Here is a 13,649-nt window from a genome sequence, read left to right on the forward strand (position 1 = left end):
AATGCATGTTCGAGACGGCTTACGCTATTGCCCTTCCCACTGGGATTGTAACGGAGGCGACCGCAAAAACCGTAAAAGACCGCAGCAGAGCCCCTTTAGAACGAGCGAAGCCTCTTTAATCATGGTTCCAAAGAGATATTATCAACGGCTTATGATGCTCTTCTACAGGGATCGCAACAGAAGCGACCACAAAATTCGGAAAAGGCAGCAGCAGAGTCCTTTAAAACGTACGAAACCCCTTGTATCATGGTACCAAAAGGCATATTCATGACGGCTTATGCTATGCCTTTCTACCGGAATTGCGCAAGAGGGGACCGCAAAATTTGGATACGGCGGCAGCAAGGCCTTTTAAAACGGGCGATACTCCCTGTATCATGGAGCGAAAGAAAGAAAGTTATCAGTGGCTTGTGCAATGCTATTCTGCTGGAGTTATAACACAGGCGATCGCCAAATTCGGAAAACGTGGAAGCAGAGCCCTCTTAAACGAGCAAAACCCCTTGTGTCATGCTGCCAAAGACATATTATCAACAACTTATACTATGTCATTCTACCGAGATCATAACACAGGCGACCGCAAATATCGGAAAAGGATGCAGCATAGCCCTTCAGAACGGGCGAGACCCCTTGTACCATGCTGCCGATGACATGTCATCAATGGCTTGTGCTATGCCCTTCTACTGGGATTGTAACAGAGACAACCGCAAAATACGGAAAATGTGGCAGCAGAGCCCTTTAAAACGGTCGATACCCCTTGTATCATAGTTCCAAAGTCATATAAGTATACGCAACGGCTTATGCTATTGCCATTCTACTGGAATTATAACGGATGCGGCCGCAAACTCCATAAAAGGCTGCAGCAGAGCCCTTTAAAACGGACAAAAACCTCTTTAATCACGGTTGCATACATTTTACACACATATAAAGACGCGACGGCTTATGTTATGCCCCTCTCCTGTGATTGCATCGGAAACCACCGCAAAATTTGGAAACGGCGGCAGCAGGGCCCTTTACAATGACTCAAATGATATGTATCATGGTGCCAAAAAGATACTATGAACGGCTTGTACTGGGATTGTAACAGAGGCTACCGCAACGTGCGGCAGCAGATCGAGCCTTTTAAACCGTGCGAAGCCCCTTTAATCCTGGTGCCAGGGCGTACATGGAGAGGTCGCGTTTGAAGAAACTGCTTCCAAAACGACACTCGCTAAGCAAAAAGCGTCCTAAGCTGATTTTGTAGTATGTATATATGAAAGTAAGATCACGGGGTTTGAACGCCGTATCTTGTTCCCCTGTTGCACCCCGAGAGGGCGCGTTTTACAAAATCGCTTCCAAAATGGCACTCGGAATGGCCAAATGGCCTATTTCATCAACTTCGGGGCTTAATATATTTTGATATAACAATAATATTAAAGATGTCCAAAGCTGATTTTCTAATGTGTATATCTGAAACTAAGATCATGGGGTTTGAACCCCGTACATTGTTCCTTTGTTGCACCATGACAGGTCGAGTTTGACAAAATCGCTCCAAAACGGCACTCGAAATGGCCACATGGCCAATTTCATCAAATTCGGGACCTAATATCATTTGATATAACAATAATATTAAAGATGTCCTAAGCTGATTTTGTAGTATGTATATGTGAAAGTAAGATCACGGGGTTTGAACCCCGTATCTTGTTCCCCTGTTGCACCCTGAGAGGTCGCGTTTGACAAAATGGCTTCCAAAACGGCACTCGAAATGGCCAAGTGGCCAATTTCATCACCTTCGGGGCTTAATGTCATTGGATATAACAATAATATTAAAGATGTACTAAGCTGATTTTGTAGTATGTATATGTGAAAGTAAGATCACGGGGTTTGAACCCCGTATCTTGTTTCCCTGATGCACCCTGAGAGGTCGGGTTTGACAAAATGGCTTCCAAACTGGCACTCGAAATGGCCAAATGGCCAATTTCGTCAACTTCGGGGCTTAATATCATTTGATAGAAAAATAATATTAGAGATGTCCTACGCTAATTTTGTAATATGTATATGTGAAAGTAAGATCACGGGGTTTGAACCCCGTACCTTGTTCCCCTGTAGCGCCCTGAGAGGTCGCGTTTGACAAAATCGCTTCCAAAACGGCACTCGAAATGGCCAAGTGGCCAATTTCGTCAACTTTGGGGCTTAATATCATTTGATATAAAAATAATATTAAAGATGTCCTAAGCTAATTTTGTAATATGTATATGTGAAAGTAAGATCACGGGGTTTGAACCCCGTATCTTGTTTCCCTGATGCACCCTGAGAGGTAGGGTTTGACAAAATGGCTTCCAAACCGGCACTCGAAATGGCCAAATGGCCAATTTCATCAACTTCGGGGCTTAATATCATTTGATATAAAAATAATATTAAAGATGTCCTAAGCTAATTTTGTAATATGTATATGTGAAAGTAAGATCACGGGGTTTGAACCCCGTACCTTGTTCCCCTGTTGCACCCTGAGAGGTCGCGTTTGACAAAATCGCTTCCAAAACGGCACTCGAAATGGCCAAGTGGCGAATTTCGTCAACTTCGGGGCTTAATATCATTTGATATAAAAATAATATTAAAGATGTCCTAAGCTGATTTTGTAGTATGTAAATGTGAAAGTAAGATCACGGGGTTTGAACCCCGTACCTTGTTCCACTGTTGCACCCTGAGGGGTCGCGTTTGACAAAATCGCTTCCAAAACGGCACTCGAAATGGCCAAGTGGCGAATTTCGTCAACTTCGGGGCTTAATATCATTTGATATAAAAAGAATATTAAAGATGTCCTAAGCTGATTTTGTAGTATGTAAATGTGAAAGTAAGATCACGGGGTTTGAACCCCGTACCTTGTTCCACTGTTGCACCCTGAGAGGTCGCGTTTGACAAAATCGCTTCCAAAACGGCACTCGAAATGGCCAAGTGGCGAAGTTCGTCAACTTTGGGGCTTAATATCATTTGATATAAAAATAATATTAAAGATGTCCTAAGCTGATTTTGTAGTATGTAAATGTGAAAGTAAGATCACGGGGTTTGAACCCCGTACCTTGTTCCACTGTTGCACCCTGAGAGGTCGCGTTTGACAAAATCGCTTCCAAAACGGCACTCGAAATGGCCAAGTGGCGAATTTCGTCAACTTTGGGGCTTAATATCATTTGATATAAAAATAATATTAAAGATGTCCTAAGCTGATTTTGTAGTATGTAAATGTGAAAGTAAGATCACGGGGTTTGAACCCCGTACCTTGTTCCACTGTTGCACCCTGAGAGGTCGCGTTTGACAAAATCGCTTCCAAAACGGCACTCGAAATGGCCAAGTGGCGAATTTCGTCAACTTCGGGGCTTAATATCATTTGATATAAAAATAATATTAAAGATGTCCTAAGCTGATTTTGTAGTATGTAAATGTGAAAGTAAGATCACGGGGTTTGAACCCCGTACCTTGTTCCACTGTTGCACCCTGAGAGGTCGCGTTTGACAAAATCGCTTCCAAAACGGCACTCGAAATGGCCAAGTGGCGAATTTCGTCAACTTTGGGGCTTAATATCATTTGATATAAAAATAATATTAAAGATGTCCTAAGCTGATTTTGTAGTATGTAAATGTGAAAGTAAGATCACGGGGTTTGAACCCCGTACCTTGTTCCACTGTTGCACCCTGAGGGGTCGCGTTTGACAAAATCGCTTCCAAAACGGCACTCGAAATGGCCAAGTGGCGAATTTCGTCAACTTCGGGGCTTAATATCATTTGATATAAAAAGAATATTAAAGATGTCCTAAGCTGATTTTGTAGTATGTAAATGTGAAAGTAAGATCACGGGGTTTGAACCCCGTACCTTGTTCCACTGTTGCACCCTGAGAGGTCGCGTTTGACAAAATCGCTTCCAAAACGGCACTCGAAATGGCCAAGTGGCGAAGTTCGTCAACTTTGGGGCTTAATATCATTTGATATAAAAATAATATTAAAGATGTCCTAAGCTGATTTTGTAGTATGTAAATGTGAAAGTAAGATCACGGGGTTTGAACCCCGTACCTTGTTCCACTGTTGCACCCTGAGAGGTCGCGTTTGACAAAATCGCTTCCAAAACGGCACTCGAAATGGCCAAGTGGCGAATTTCGTCAACTTTGGGGCTTAATATCATTTGATATAAAAATAATATTAAAGATGTCCTAAGCTGATTTTGTAGTATGTAAATGTGAAAGTAAGATCACGGGGTTTGAACCCCGTACCTTGTTCCACTGTTGCACCCTGAGAGGTCGCGTTTGACAAAATCGCTTCCAAAACGGCACTCGAAATGGCCAAGTGGCGAATTTCGTCAACTTCGGGGCTTAATATCATTTGATATAAAAATAATATTAAAGATGTCCTAAGCTGATTTTGTAGTATGTAAATGTGAAAGTAAGATCACGGGGTTTGAACCCCGTACCTTGTTCCACTGTTGCACCCTGAGAGGTCGCGTTTGACAAAATCGCTTCCAAAACGGCACTCGAAATGGCCAAGTGGCGAATTTCGTCAACTTTGGGGCTTAATATCATTTGATATAAAAATAATATTAAAGATGTCCTAAGCTGATTTTGTAGTATGTAAATGTGAAAGTAAGATCACGGGGTTTGAACCCCGTACCTTGTTCCACTGTTGCACCCTGAGAGGTCGCGTTTGACAAAATCGCTTCCAAAACGGCACTCGAAATGGCCAAGTGGCCAATTTCATCACCTTCGGGGCTTAATGTCATTGGATATAAAAATAATATTAAAGATGTCCTAAGCTGATTTTGTAGTATGTAAATGTGAAAGTAAGATCACGGGGTTTGAACCCCGTACCTTGTTCCACTGTTGCACCCTGAGAGGTCGCGTTTGACAAAATCGCTTCCAAAACGGCACTCGAAATGGCCAAGTGGCGAATTTCGTCAACTTCGGGGCTTAATATCATTTGATATAAAACTAATATTAAAGATGTCCTAAGCTGATTTTGTAGTATGTAAATGTGAAAGTAAGATCACGGGGTTTGAACCCCGTACCTTGTTCCACTGTTGCACCCTGAGAGGTCGCGTTTGACAAAATCGCTTCCAAAACCGCACTCGAAATGGACAGTTTTATCAAGTTGTATAGTTTAATATAAAAGCGATATAAAATACAAAACGGTATCATTTGTATATTACTCACTCAAAATAAAGTTGTCTGTTCTGTCAGTCCCTTCGAGTTCTGGAAAAAATGACCGTTCTCGTTTCGAACTCCTTGAGACCGGCCGTACAGTCTCAGCGCATCCGTATTACGATAATACTGGGACTTAGTCCGTCGAGCGCCTAGGAGGGGAACCCTGTCTGAGTCGCAACTTTGAAGGCCCTGGGTGCATCAGGATTAACACTCACACATCGTGCCGTGGTTGGTATGGGGCCTGGAGGACGTGCTGAACGAAAATAGGCGATGACATTTCCAGAATTTGACTGCCTTTGTCGAAAAATTGTAGTCTAAACATGGGCGATGTGCAAAAATCGACGGAATCCCCATAGGCGCAATGCATTAAAATTCATTTGGCCAGGGTGCACTAGGCTTATATTCTGCTGGCACCTTTCATGTCTCCAGGGGTTCTTTACATGGTGTTCTTCTCTATTAGACGATGACATCTTTAAAATTTTATTCTGTTTTGCTGTTAATTGGCATAAACGCTGTCTCCCATTGAATTCACATCCTGTAAGGCCGCTTCCCGCATAGCGGCTGAGTATAGTGACGGAGTGCGCCGGCGGGGGGGTGACCGCGAATTTTGGGATTGTCCCGTTCATAGAGATCGTGATCACAATATCGCCACGTTATGTAAACAAAAACAAAAACACATCCATGTTAGTCGCCGTATAATTAGTTGGCATCTTGCATGGCATCGAGGCAACTGTATCCTCACGCTCCTTCACGCCTTATGAATGGCTACCGGTCTGTTTATATTTTTCCTTTCTGTGTCTGCCGGCCTCTGGAACTCACTGGCCAAGTTCTGCCGCCGACGCACACTGATAAAAACGACAGACATAATACAGGCATCATCGGTCTCTGCCTATGGCGCATGCGCATACCAGCGTTTGGCCGTACTTCCCGTTTACCTAGCATTCTTACCTGTAACGCATAATACAGTAAATAATGCCAAGACTGCTCACAGAGAAAACATTCCACACTCTCTGGAAGACGCACACAGCAATGAATGACCGATGCTGAGCGGTATAACTGTTTATGCCTGAAAGAACATCAAGAACACAGTGAGTGGGCTAAAGCGACATGAAGAACAAAGGAGACTAAAACGCGTGCGCTAAGAAACAAAGACACCACGACCGTTTACCTGTATTTCGGTCATAGATAGTGCCCCCCGATGGAGAATCCGTTACCCACGAGTACAAGGCATGTGCACCTAACTCTCCACAAAATTCAAGCTGTACTGGTGCTCTTCGCGTTTAAAATTATTGCATTACTCCAAGCCATTGCAGACGCCGCCATGTTTCTCCAGCCTCTCCAACGCCGTTTGATATCATACGCACAACGGGCTTATGGCATCACGTGACTCTCCCTTCTGCGCGTTGCGAAAAAGCAAGCCTTCTGCGCAGATTTCTCCTTTGGCGGCGACGCAGTCAGACGACAGAGCGGGAGAGAAGAACAAGGCGGAGGGTGAAGAGCCAAAAAGGGGTGCTCAAACGGCTCTTTGTGGACACAGTGCGGATCGGGTGCGCACGGTGTCCACAGGGTGATATACAGGGTTTCCCAGCTAACTGCGAACATATTTTAAAATTATATATATAACACTTTTTCCAAGATGAAATCCGTTCGATAGATCGCCCGCAAAAAAATCGTGAAAGAACGCCATTTTTTTCTATATTTTGTTCATTGCGCATCTTCGGAGACGCGTATGTCCTTCGTCCCCAACGTGAGAGGGGGAACGAGCACAGCGCCGCCTCATGCGTCGAAGATGATCTTTAACTTGCGGAAACAAAACAAAAACAAATGTATCGGGTGACTCTATCGGAACTGGCCTTATATTGGATTGCGTTTTCTGTTTCCTTTTAATCTTATCCCAGGACGCGAGGGGCGATAGTGTGCTCTTTCTCCCTCTCACATTGGGGGTGAAGGAAAGACGCGTCTTCTAAGAAGCGTAATGAACAAAATAAAGAAAACAATGGTTTTCCTTCACGATTTTTTTGCGGGCGATCTATCGAACGGATTTTTTTCTGAAAATGACTACGATATCAGGTGACCGAAAGCAACAGGTGTTCTCATTGGAACAACTTCGTAGCTTTTATAATTAAAAAGTTAATTAATGAAGGTTAATTAAGACATTGCCTTAGGACTTTGCTAATGCCCTCCTAAGGAGTGCCCTTCAGCATATGCTATATTGCAATTGATTTCATCTTGGAAAAAGTGTCATATATATTTTTAAAAATATGTTCGCAGTTAGCTGGGACACCCTGTATGTGGGACGTCTGCTGCTGTATACTCATTGGAGCATCCCAACTAAGGGTGGGTTCACACGAGGGACGCATCCCCGGGATAGGTCCGCGGCAGGCGGTGACGTCACGTGGACGGAGGAGTCCCCGTCCCCGCCATGCACTCACACGGGACGAGGGATGGGAGCGGATAAGTCCGTCGCCAACAACACTTATCAGGCTGCGTGAACGAGTTGTTTCACTTTTCTACACTGGGATTCAACAGAAAAAATGAAATTTTGTTTGTTGGTGCACATTGCATCTCCAGCATTCCACAATGCAGGGAACCACTGCACTAGCGAAATAAAAACTGTCGCTGATGACAACAGATATTTCGCGGTCGACGCCTTTGTGTAGGAACTGTGTTGCCGTGCCGCGGAATCATAAAATGTCCACTTCGTTGAAAAGAAAGAACTCAAACTGTACTGAGCTTTGACCGAAGAAAACACAACTGTCAGTTCTCGAGTCTGGACACGTAGTAAAAGCTCTTCACAGTACAAAGTGACATATGCAAAACCTGTTTTAATCATAATAGTTATAATCATAATTTATCTTTTGTTATTGTATGTGCAGCAAGATCACATTTCCACACCGTGCTATAGTGGGTAGTGTATTTGGAGATCCACTTGCTCGTAGCAAAACCCTCGTTTTCCCCATTTTCTTGTTTCGTGAAGACCCGTGCACGATTTCTCTTTTTTATTACGCGGTTCTTCGAATCTCCTCTGCTTCAGCGGTCAGAGCTGTAAAACAGCCTGTCGAAAGAACAAAAAAAAAAAAAAAAACAGTCAAAAGACGCTGCTCCGTCCTCAAGTCCCCCGCCAACACGGGGACCTTTGTGGGTCGAAGACGAATGATCCGCGGTGGGATTCCTGTCCTCCGCGGACCGGAGAAGACGCACATTTCGATGACGTAGGCTCTGACGTTTACACCATCCGCGGTCTTATCCCGGGGATGCGTTCCTCGTGTGAACACACCCTAACGCGTCGAGGAGGCGTTCAATGGATGTTCACTTTAGGCTGTGGATGCTCGGACCCTTGTCGGCTGTCCAGGAGCGGTTACTGGTTCTGTGGGATGGTTTGGGGGGGGGGGGGGGGGCAGGTCTCAGTGCGGAGCTCTAGCCACGCTCGCACTTTCAGTACACAGGGTGCTTAACCTAACCCTTGTTTGAACACTATAGGGTCGCTGTATATCCTTATGTACCTTTTTTTACGGATACAGAGAGCGCATGCCAGATTTGCCCCATTCTTTTGCAAAATACATTCACTACTACAATGGTAATAGCCGGAACAAAACTGCGAAAACCGTCACGGAGACACACGGAGACTTCAGAGGGTGTCGAGAAGATCACATGAATTCACAAAATTGGTGAACTACATGCGTGGCCGACACCAGGTGACGCGCAGGTGAGCACTCAAAAACTCCTTCGCTGTTGAAAAGGCGGTTATCAAGCTGGGTGAGCGACGATTACAGGATACGGCGATGGTCACTCGGATTGTCACATGGCATTCTGCAATTCCCTTCTGTTTGGACACGAGACTGAGTAACTGAATTCACTTAACCGGGTGCGTATTCGAGTACATTCGGCACATTTCTTCCATTAAATGCTCTTCGCAGGCCACCTGCACCTTCAGATTCGTGAACCTGCCCCTACGAGCGTCCTTGCACGAACGCTCTTTGGGACAGTTGCGGAAGCCAGTGGACAACTGGTTGAGGGAGGGCTGTGCCAGCTCCCATGCCTGCATTCAAAGGGGGTCGCTTGCGTTGCACCAATACATCAACACGTTCAATCGTGCAATACCGCTAACAGTATCAATTAGTATCAAGAGTATTTAAAATGCTCATCGACTCGGTCAACGATAACGAAAATGCACATTTTACAGCAATATACTCTCTTAATTCATATTCTATTCATTTTATTTTGCACCAGAGCAAGCATGGTGGCTACGCTGTGTGCTGGTACGTGAGTTGTGAATACAGCGTGTCGAATTTTATATTTTAACTTCTTTGCTGAAAGCAGCATATATGTGTGTGGAGCAATCCGAACCATACTTGACGGCCGCATTAAAATTTGGCAAGAAGGAATGGAAAACAGTGAAGTACTTCGCGATGGAAACTCACCGAAAGGGATATTGCATTAGTAGATCTTGCACGAAGTGCTAGTGACGATGAAGTGAGTACCCATAACACCACCTCCTCATTCTTTTCATGTTGCTCTATTCAGAGTGTGAACCGTCCTCGAGATGCAAAGCTATCTGGTTATTAGATGACTTAATATAATCTCATTTATACCTGATATCTGACGAAGACTAATAAGCAACTCTGTAACACAGCACTAGTGGTATCGATATACTGCTACAATAGCAGTCTCAGTAGGGGATTATAAAATTCAGTGAATGCGGAAAGTTGGGCGAGTTGGTACCATACTCAAAAGTTATACTCATACTCACACTTAATACTTAAATTATAGTTATACTCAAGTTATACTCATACTCAAATTTTGATTATAAGTGCCATACTGGACCTGAAATTACCAGCGATGTACTGTAACTGCTTCTTAGTGCTTTAGCTATAAATACTAAGTACTGCGTCAAATTATTGTCAAAAGTACTAGTGTAACTACATCACAGCCGCGCTAGTTACTAGTTAAAAGTACTTTGCAACTACTAGGATGTAGTCTTGTCTAACTAAATTTGTAACTACTCTGATACTTTGTGCGCGTTGTTATATCTATGATCGCTTAAGCGAATAAATAGAGCGTGGGTGCATGGGGAACTAGAAGACAGTGAAGACCCACACTCGGAACAATCATATAGCACAGCACGCGCCGGCCTCCATACAATACTAATGTAGTGATATGTCATGCAATGATAGAGACATGACGTCCAATCTGACGACGGAATGGCGTAAGCTTCTTGAATGTGCTGTGTGTGTCGATCGTTACCCTGATTAACACAAAAGACGTACTTTCTGCTCACGTGCATTTGAAACAGAAAATGATGTCAGTGCCCTCTGTGCAATGCGGGCTCTCTTTATTCGAATACTTCTGCACGCTTTGCTTGCGAGTGTCTGCGAAGATGAAAAAATTGAACCTCTGTATGCAGTAAGGGAATAAGTCGAAAAATCCCAAACCGAAAAAAGGTTTGATTGTCCGTCCCGCTGACACACATGCATTTCCCGTTTCTTATCCCCTTGTAGCGGTCGTAAATTTTCTTTGGCAGGTATATACTGGTATGTAGATGTCATTCCAGCAAAAATAGTAAAAAGGGGATAGGTCGACTTATCCCCTTATTGCATACAGGAGTTCAATTCTCAGAGTTGTCGTTAATAAGCACAAAAAAAGAAGGCCGTGACGCACAGCGACTAAACGAAGACTAAGTGAAAAAATGCGAAGTAGTTGTAGCCCGCTGTAACCTAACTCGTGTTGTTAACTAAAAAAAATTTAACTAGTAGCATTTTCCACTAGTAGTATTTTCCAGTTTCCAGTGCGCTGCATAAGTCAATGGATGTCCACCGCATATTTTAGACATACTAATATCTATAATACAGCACATAACATATGGCAGACCAATTAATTCCCTGGCTCTGTCGCCGGCTCTTTCTGCGAAGTTGCGATGAATGGCCCGAAAAGTCCGGTGTTAACATCGGCGTTGACTTGTCATCCTCTGACAATGAAACTGGAATACAAGCACGTGAGAAGTGCTTATAAAACGTGTTGATCAGTTATTTCGGGGCTCCAGTTCCTCAGAAAGAACCTATTCTTGAACTAGAAGGTTGGACGTTGATGGGTTACCTTCCTCAATGTTCGGATCTGGTAATCCCTGCTGTCACCGACTGAACCTACTAAGTTTCTCAGTTCTGAAGTCGGGCGACCAACCTTCTAGCGTGCGATGTTTCTTCTCATCTTCAAGTAAAGTTGATTATTACGTTACGTTTATTTATTGTGTTTGAACGGCACGGCCGTTATTGTATATCTGTCCCGCCATTCTGGAGACGTCGCTTCGTATTCTTCATAGTAGTTAATCTAATATATTAGTTTGCACCGATACCTTCTTCGATTCCATCGTGAGAGAGCATTTACGTAAGTCGTACACTGAAACACGAAGGTTTCCAGATCACATTGCCCACCTCAGCGATACGGTTGCCGCTTCTCTCAATTACCCAGGACTTTGCTGCGATAACCAACTGGTCGGCTTCGTCCCACGGTTCGTCACTATCAGCGGTTCCTCGGAAAGGAGAGCTTTCCTTCTTTCTTTATTATTTTCGGCACGTATGGAGGGAGCTGGCAACAGAATTGACTTGTCACGAAAAAGTGTAACCGGACGACCCGGAGAAAAACCTTTGGATTTCTAGGGGAAATATAGGGAATCTTCGTTAGATGTTCCCAGGAAAACCCCCTACGTATGCTTCTCATGCCCTACCCTGCCGTGTGCGATTCTATCTAATCTGTAGAGCGCCGTGATTTATCGCCCTATAAAAAATGATCGCGTACATAATCTCGTTTCACTTCTCTCATCAACAAGACGTAGTCCTACATACAGGGTGTCCCCGCTGAGTGTATACAGATTTTTTAAAAATATATATAACACTTTTTTCCAAGATTACATCAATTGCAATCTAGCATATGCTGAAGGGCACTCCCTAGGAGGGCATTAGCAAAATCCAAAGGCAATGTCTTAATTAACTTTCATTAATTAACTTGTTAATTATAAAAGCTACAAAGTTGTCCCAATGAGAACATCTGTTCCTTTCGGTCACCTGATATCGTAGCCGTTTCCAGAACAAAAATCCGTTCGATAGATCGCCCGCAAAAAAATTCGTGAAGGAACGCCATTTTTTCTTTATTTTGTTCATTGCGCTTCTTAGAAGACGCGTCTTTCCTTCATCCCCAATGTGAGAGGGAGAAAGAGCAAACTATCGCCTCTGGCGTCCCGGAAAAAGACTAAAAGGAAACAGGACATGCAACCCAAGATAAGGCCAGTTCCGATAGAGTCACCCGATACATTCGTTCTTGTTTTGTTTCCGCACGTTAAAGCTCATCTTCGACGCATGAGGCGGCACTGTGCTCCTTCCCCCTCTCACGTTCGGGATGAAAGAAATACGCGTCTGCGAAGATGCGCAATGAACAAAATAAAGAAAAATGGCGTTCCTTCACTAATTTTTTGCGGGCGATCTATGGAACGGATTTTTGTTCTGAAAACGGCTACGATATCAGGTGACCGAAAGGAACAGATGTTCTCGTTGGGACAACTTTGTAGCTTTTATAATGAACAAGTTAATTAATGAAAGTTAATCAAGACATTGCCTTTGGACATGCCCTCCTAGGGAGTGCCCTCAGCATATGCTATATCGCAATTGATTTCATCTTGAAAAAAGTGTTTTATATATTTAAAAAAAATCTGTATACACTTAGCTGGGACACCCTGTATAAAGAGGCGGCATGGTAAAGCTATACCCCTGTTACTTTTCTTTCTTTCTTTTTCACCTCTGTGTGCGTCTTTCTCAATTATTTTGCAAAATTCATCTTGCAGTAGAGTCGCGGGATTTGGCGAGCTTCGCCAGTCTTTTAACCCTCTCTGCATTTCGTAGTTTGTCCCACCTCACCTTCTGTGGAAACCGTGGTGGATGGACAGGAAGATAATAAACAACACCCTTTGAAGAGGAGAACAACCTGTAAAGAGCATGCGATGTACATGCAATGTATCGCTAGTTTCCCTGCCAGTCGTTCTAGACGAACCGAAACGATGCTCACGAGATATTAACTAAATTTCCATTTGGTGCTGCGCACGAAGGAATTACTTTCTACTTATTCGAAAGTGGAGACTCGTGAATTCCTCTCCAGCGCAACGATATTGAAAAATCGGAGAACGCAGCGTTCGCTCAGTTGACAGCGTTATTTCAAGGAGAGCAACATTTCAGCGCAGGAATCTTCCTCCATAGCTCACACCATTAGGGCGAAGGAACGCAGGAGGAGGGAGGCAAAGCAGTTTAACGAGCTTTCCCGCGTACCCTTTGCCCTTCGCCTAGCACTTAGCAAAGTATTCCACGCTAAGTTTCTGACCTTGCATTTCTGACGCATTCATGAGTTGTGGCAGCTCTGAATACCAGTGATCGATAGCAGATTCTGCTCTTTCTGTCACTGCTGTCACCGTTGGAGCATATAGTAGAAAGCAAAAAGTGAGAGCTAGTCA

General features: G+C 43.8%; 1 protein-coding gene across 3 annotated transcripts in view; it reads left to right on the top strand.

Annotated features, from left to right (window-relative positions):
- LOC135385555 (dopamine D2-like receptor) overlaps window positions 1-13,649 on the top strand; it is an 844,468-nt gene that overhangs the window by 578,163 nt on the left and 252,656 nt on the right. The window lies entirely within an intron of this gene.

This window comes from Ornithodoros turicata, chromosome 2, assembly GCF_037126465.1.
Source record: "Ornithodoros turicata isolate Travis chromosome 2, ASM3712646v1, whole genome shotgun sequence".
In the NCBI taxonomy this organism is placed as follows: Eukaryota; Metazoa; Arthropoda; class Arachnida; order Ixodida; family Argasidae; genus Ornithodoros; species Ornithodoros turicata.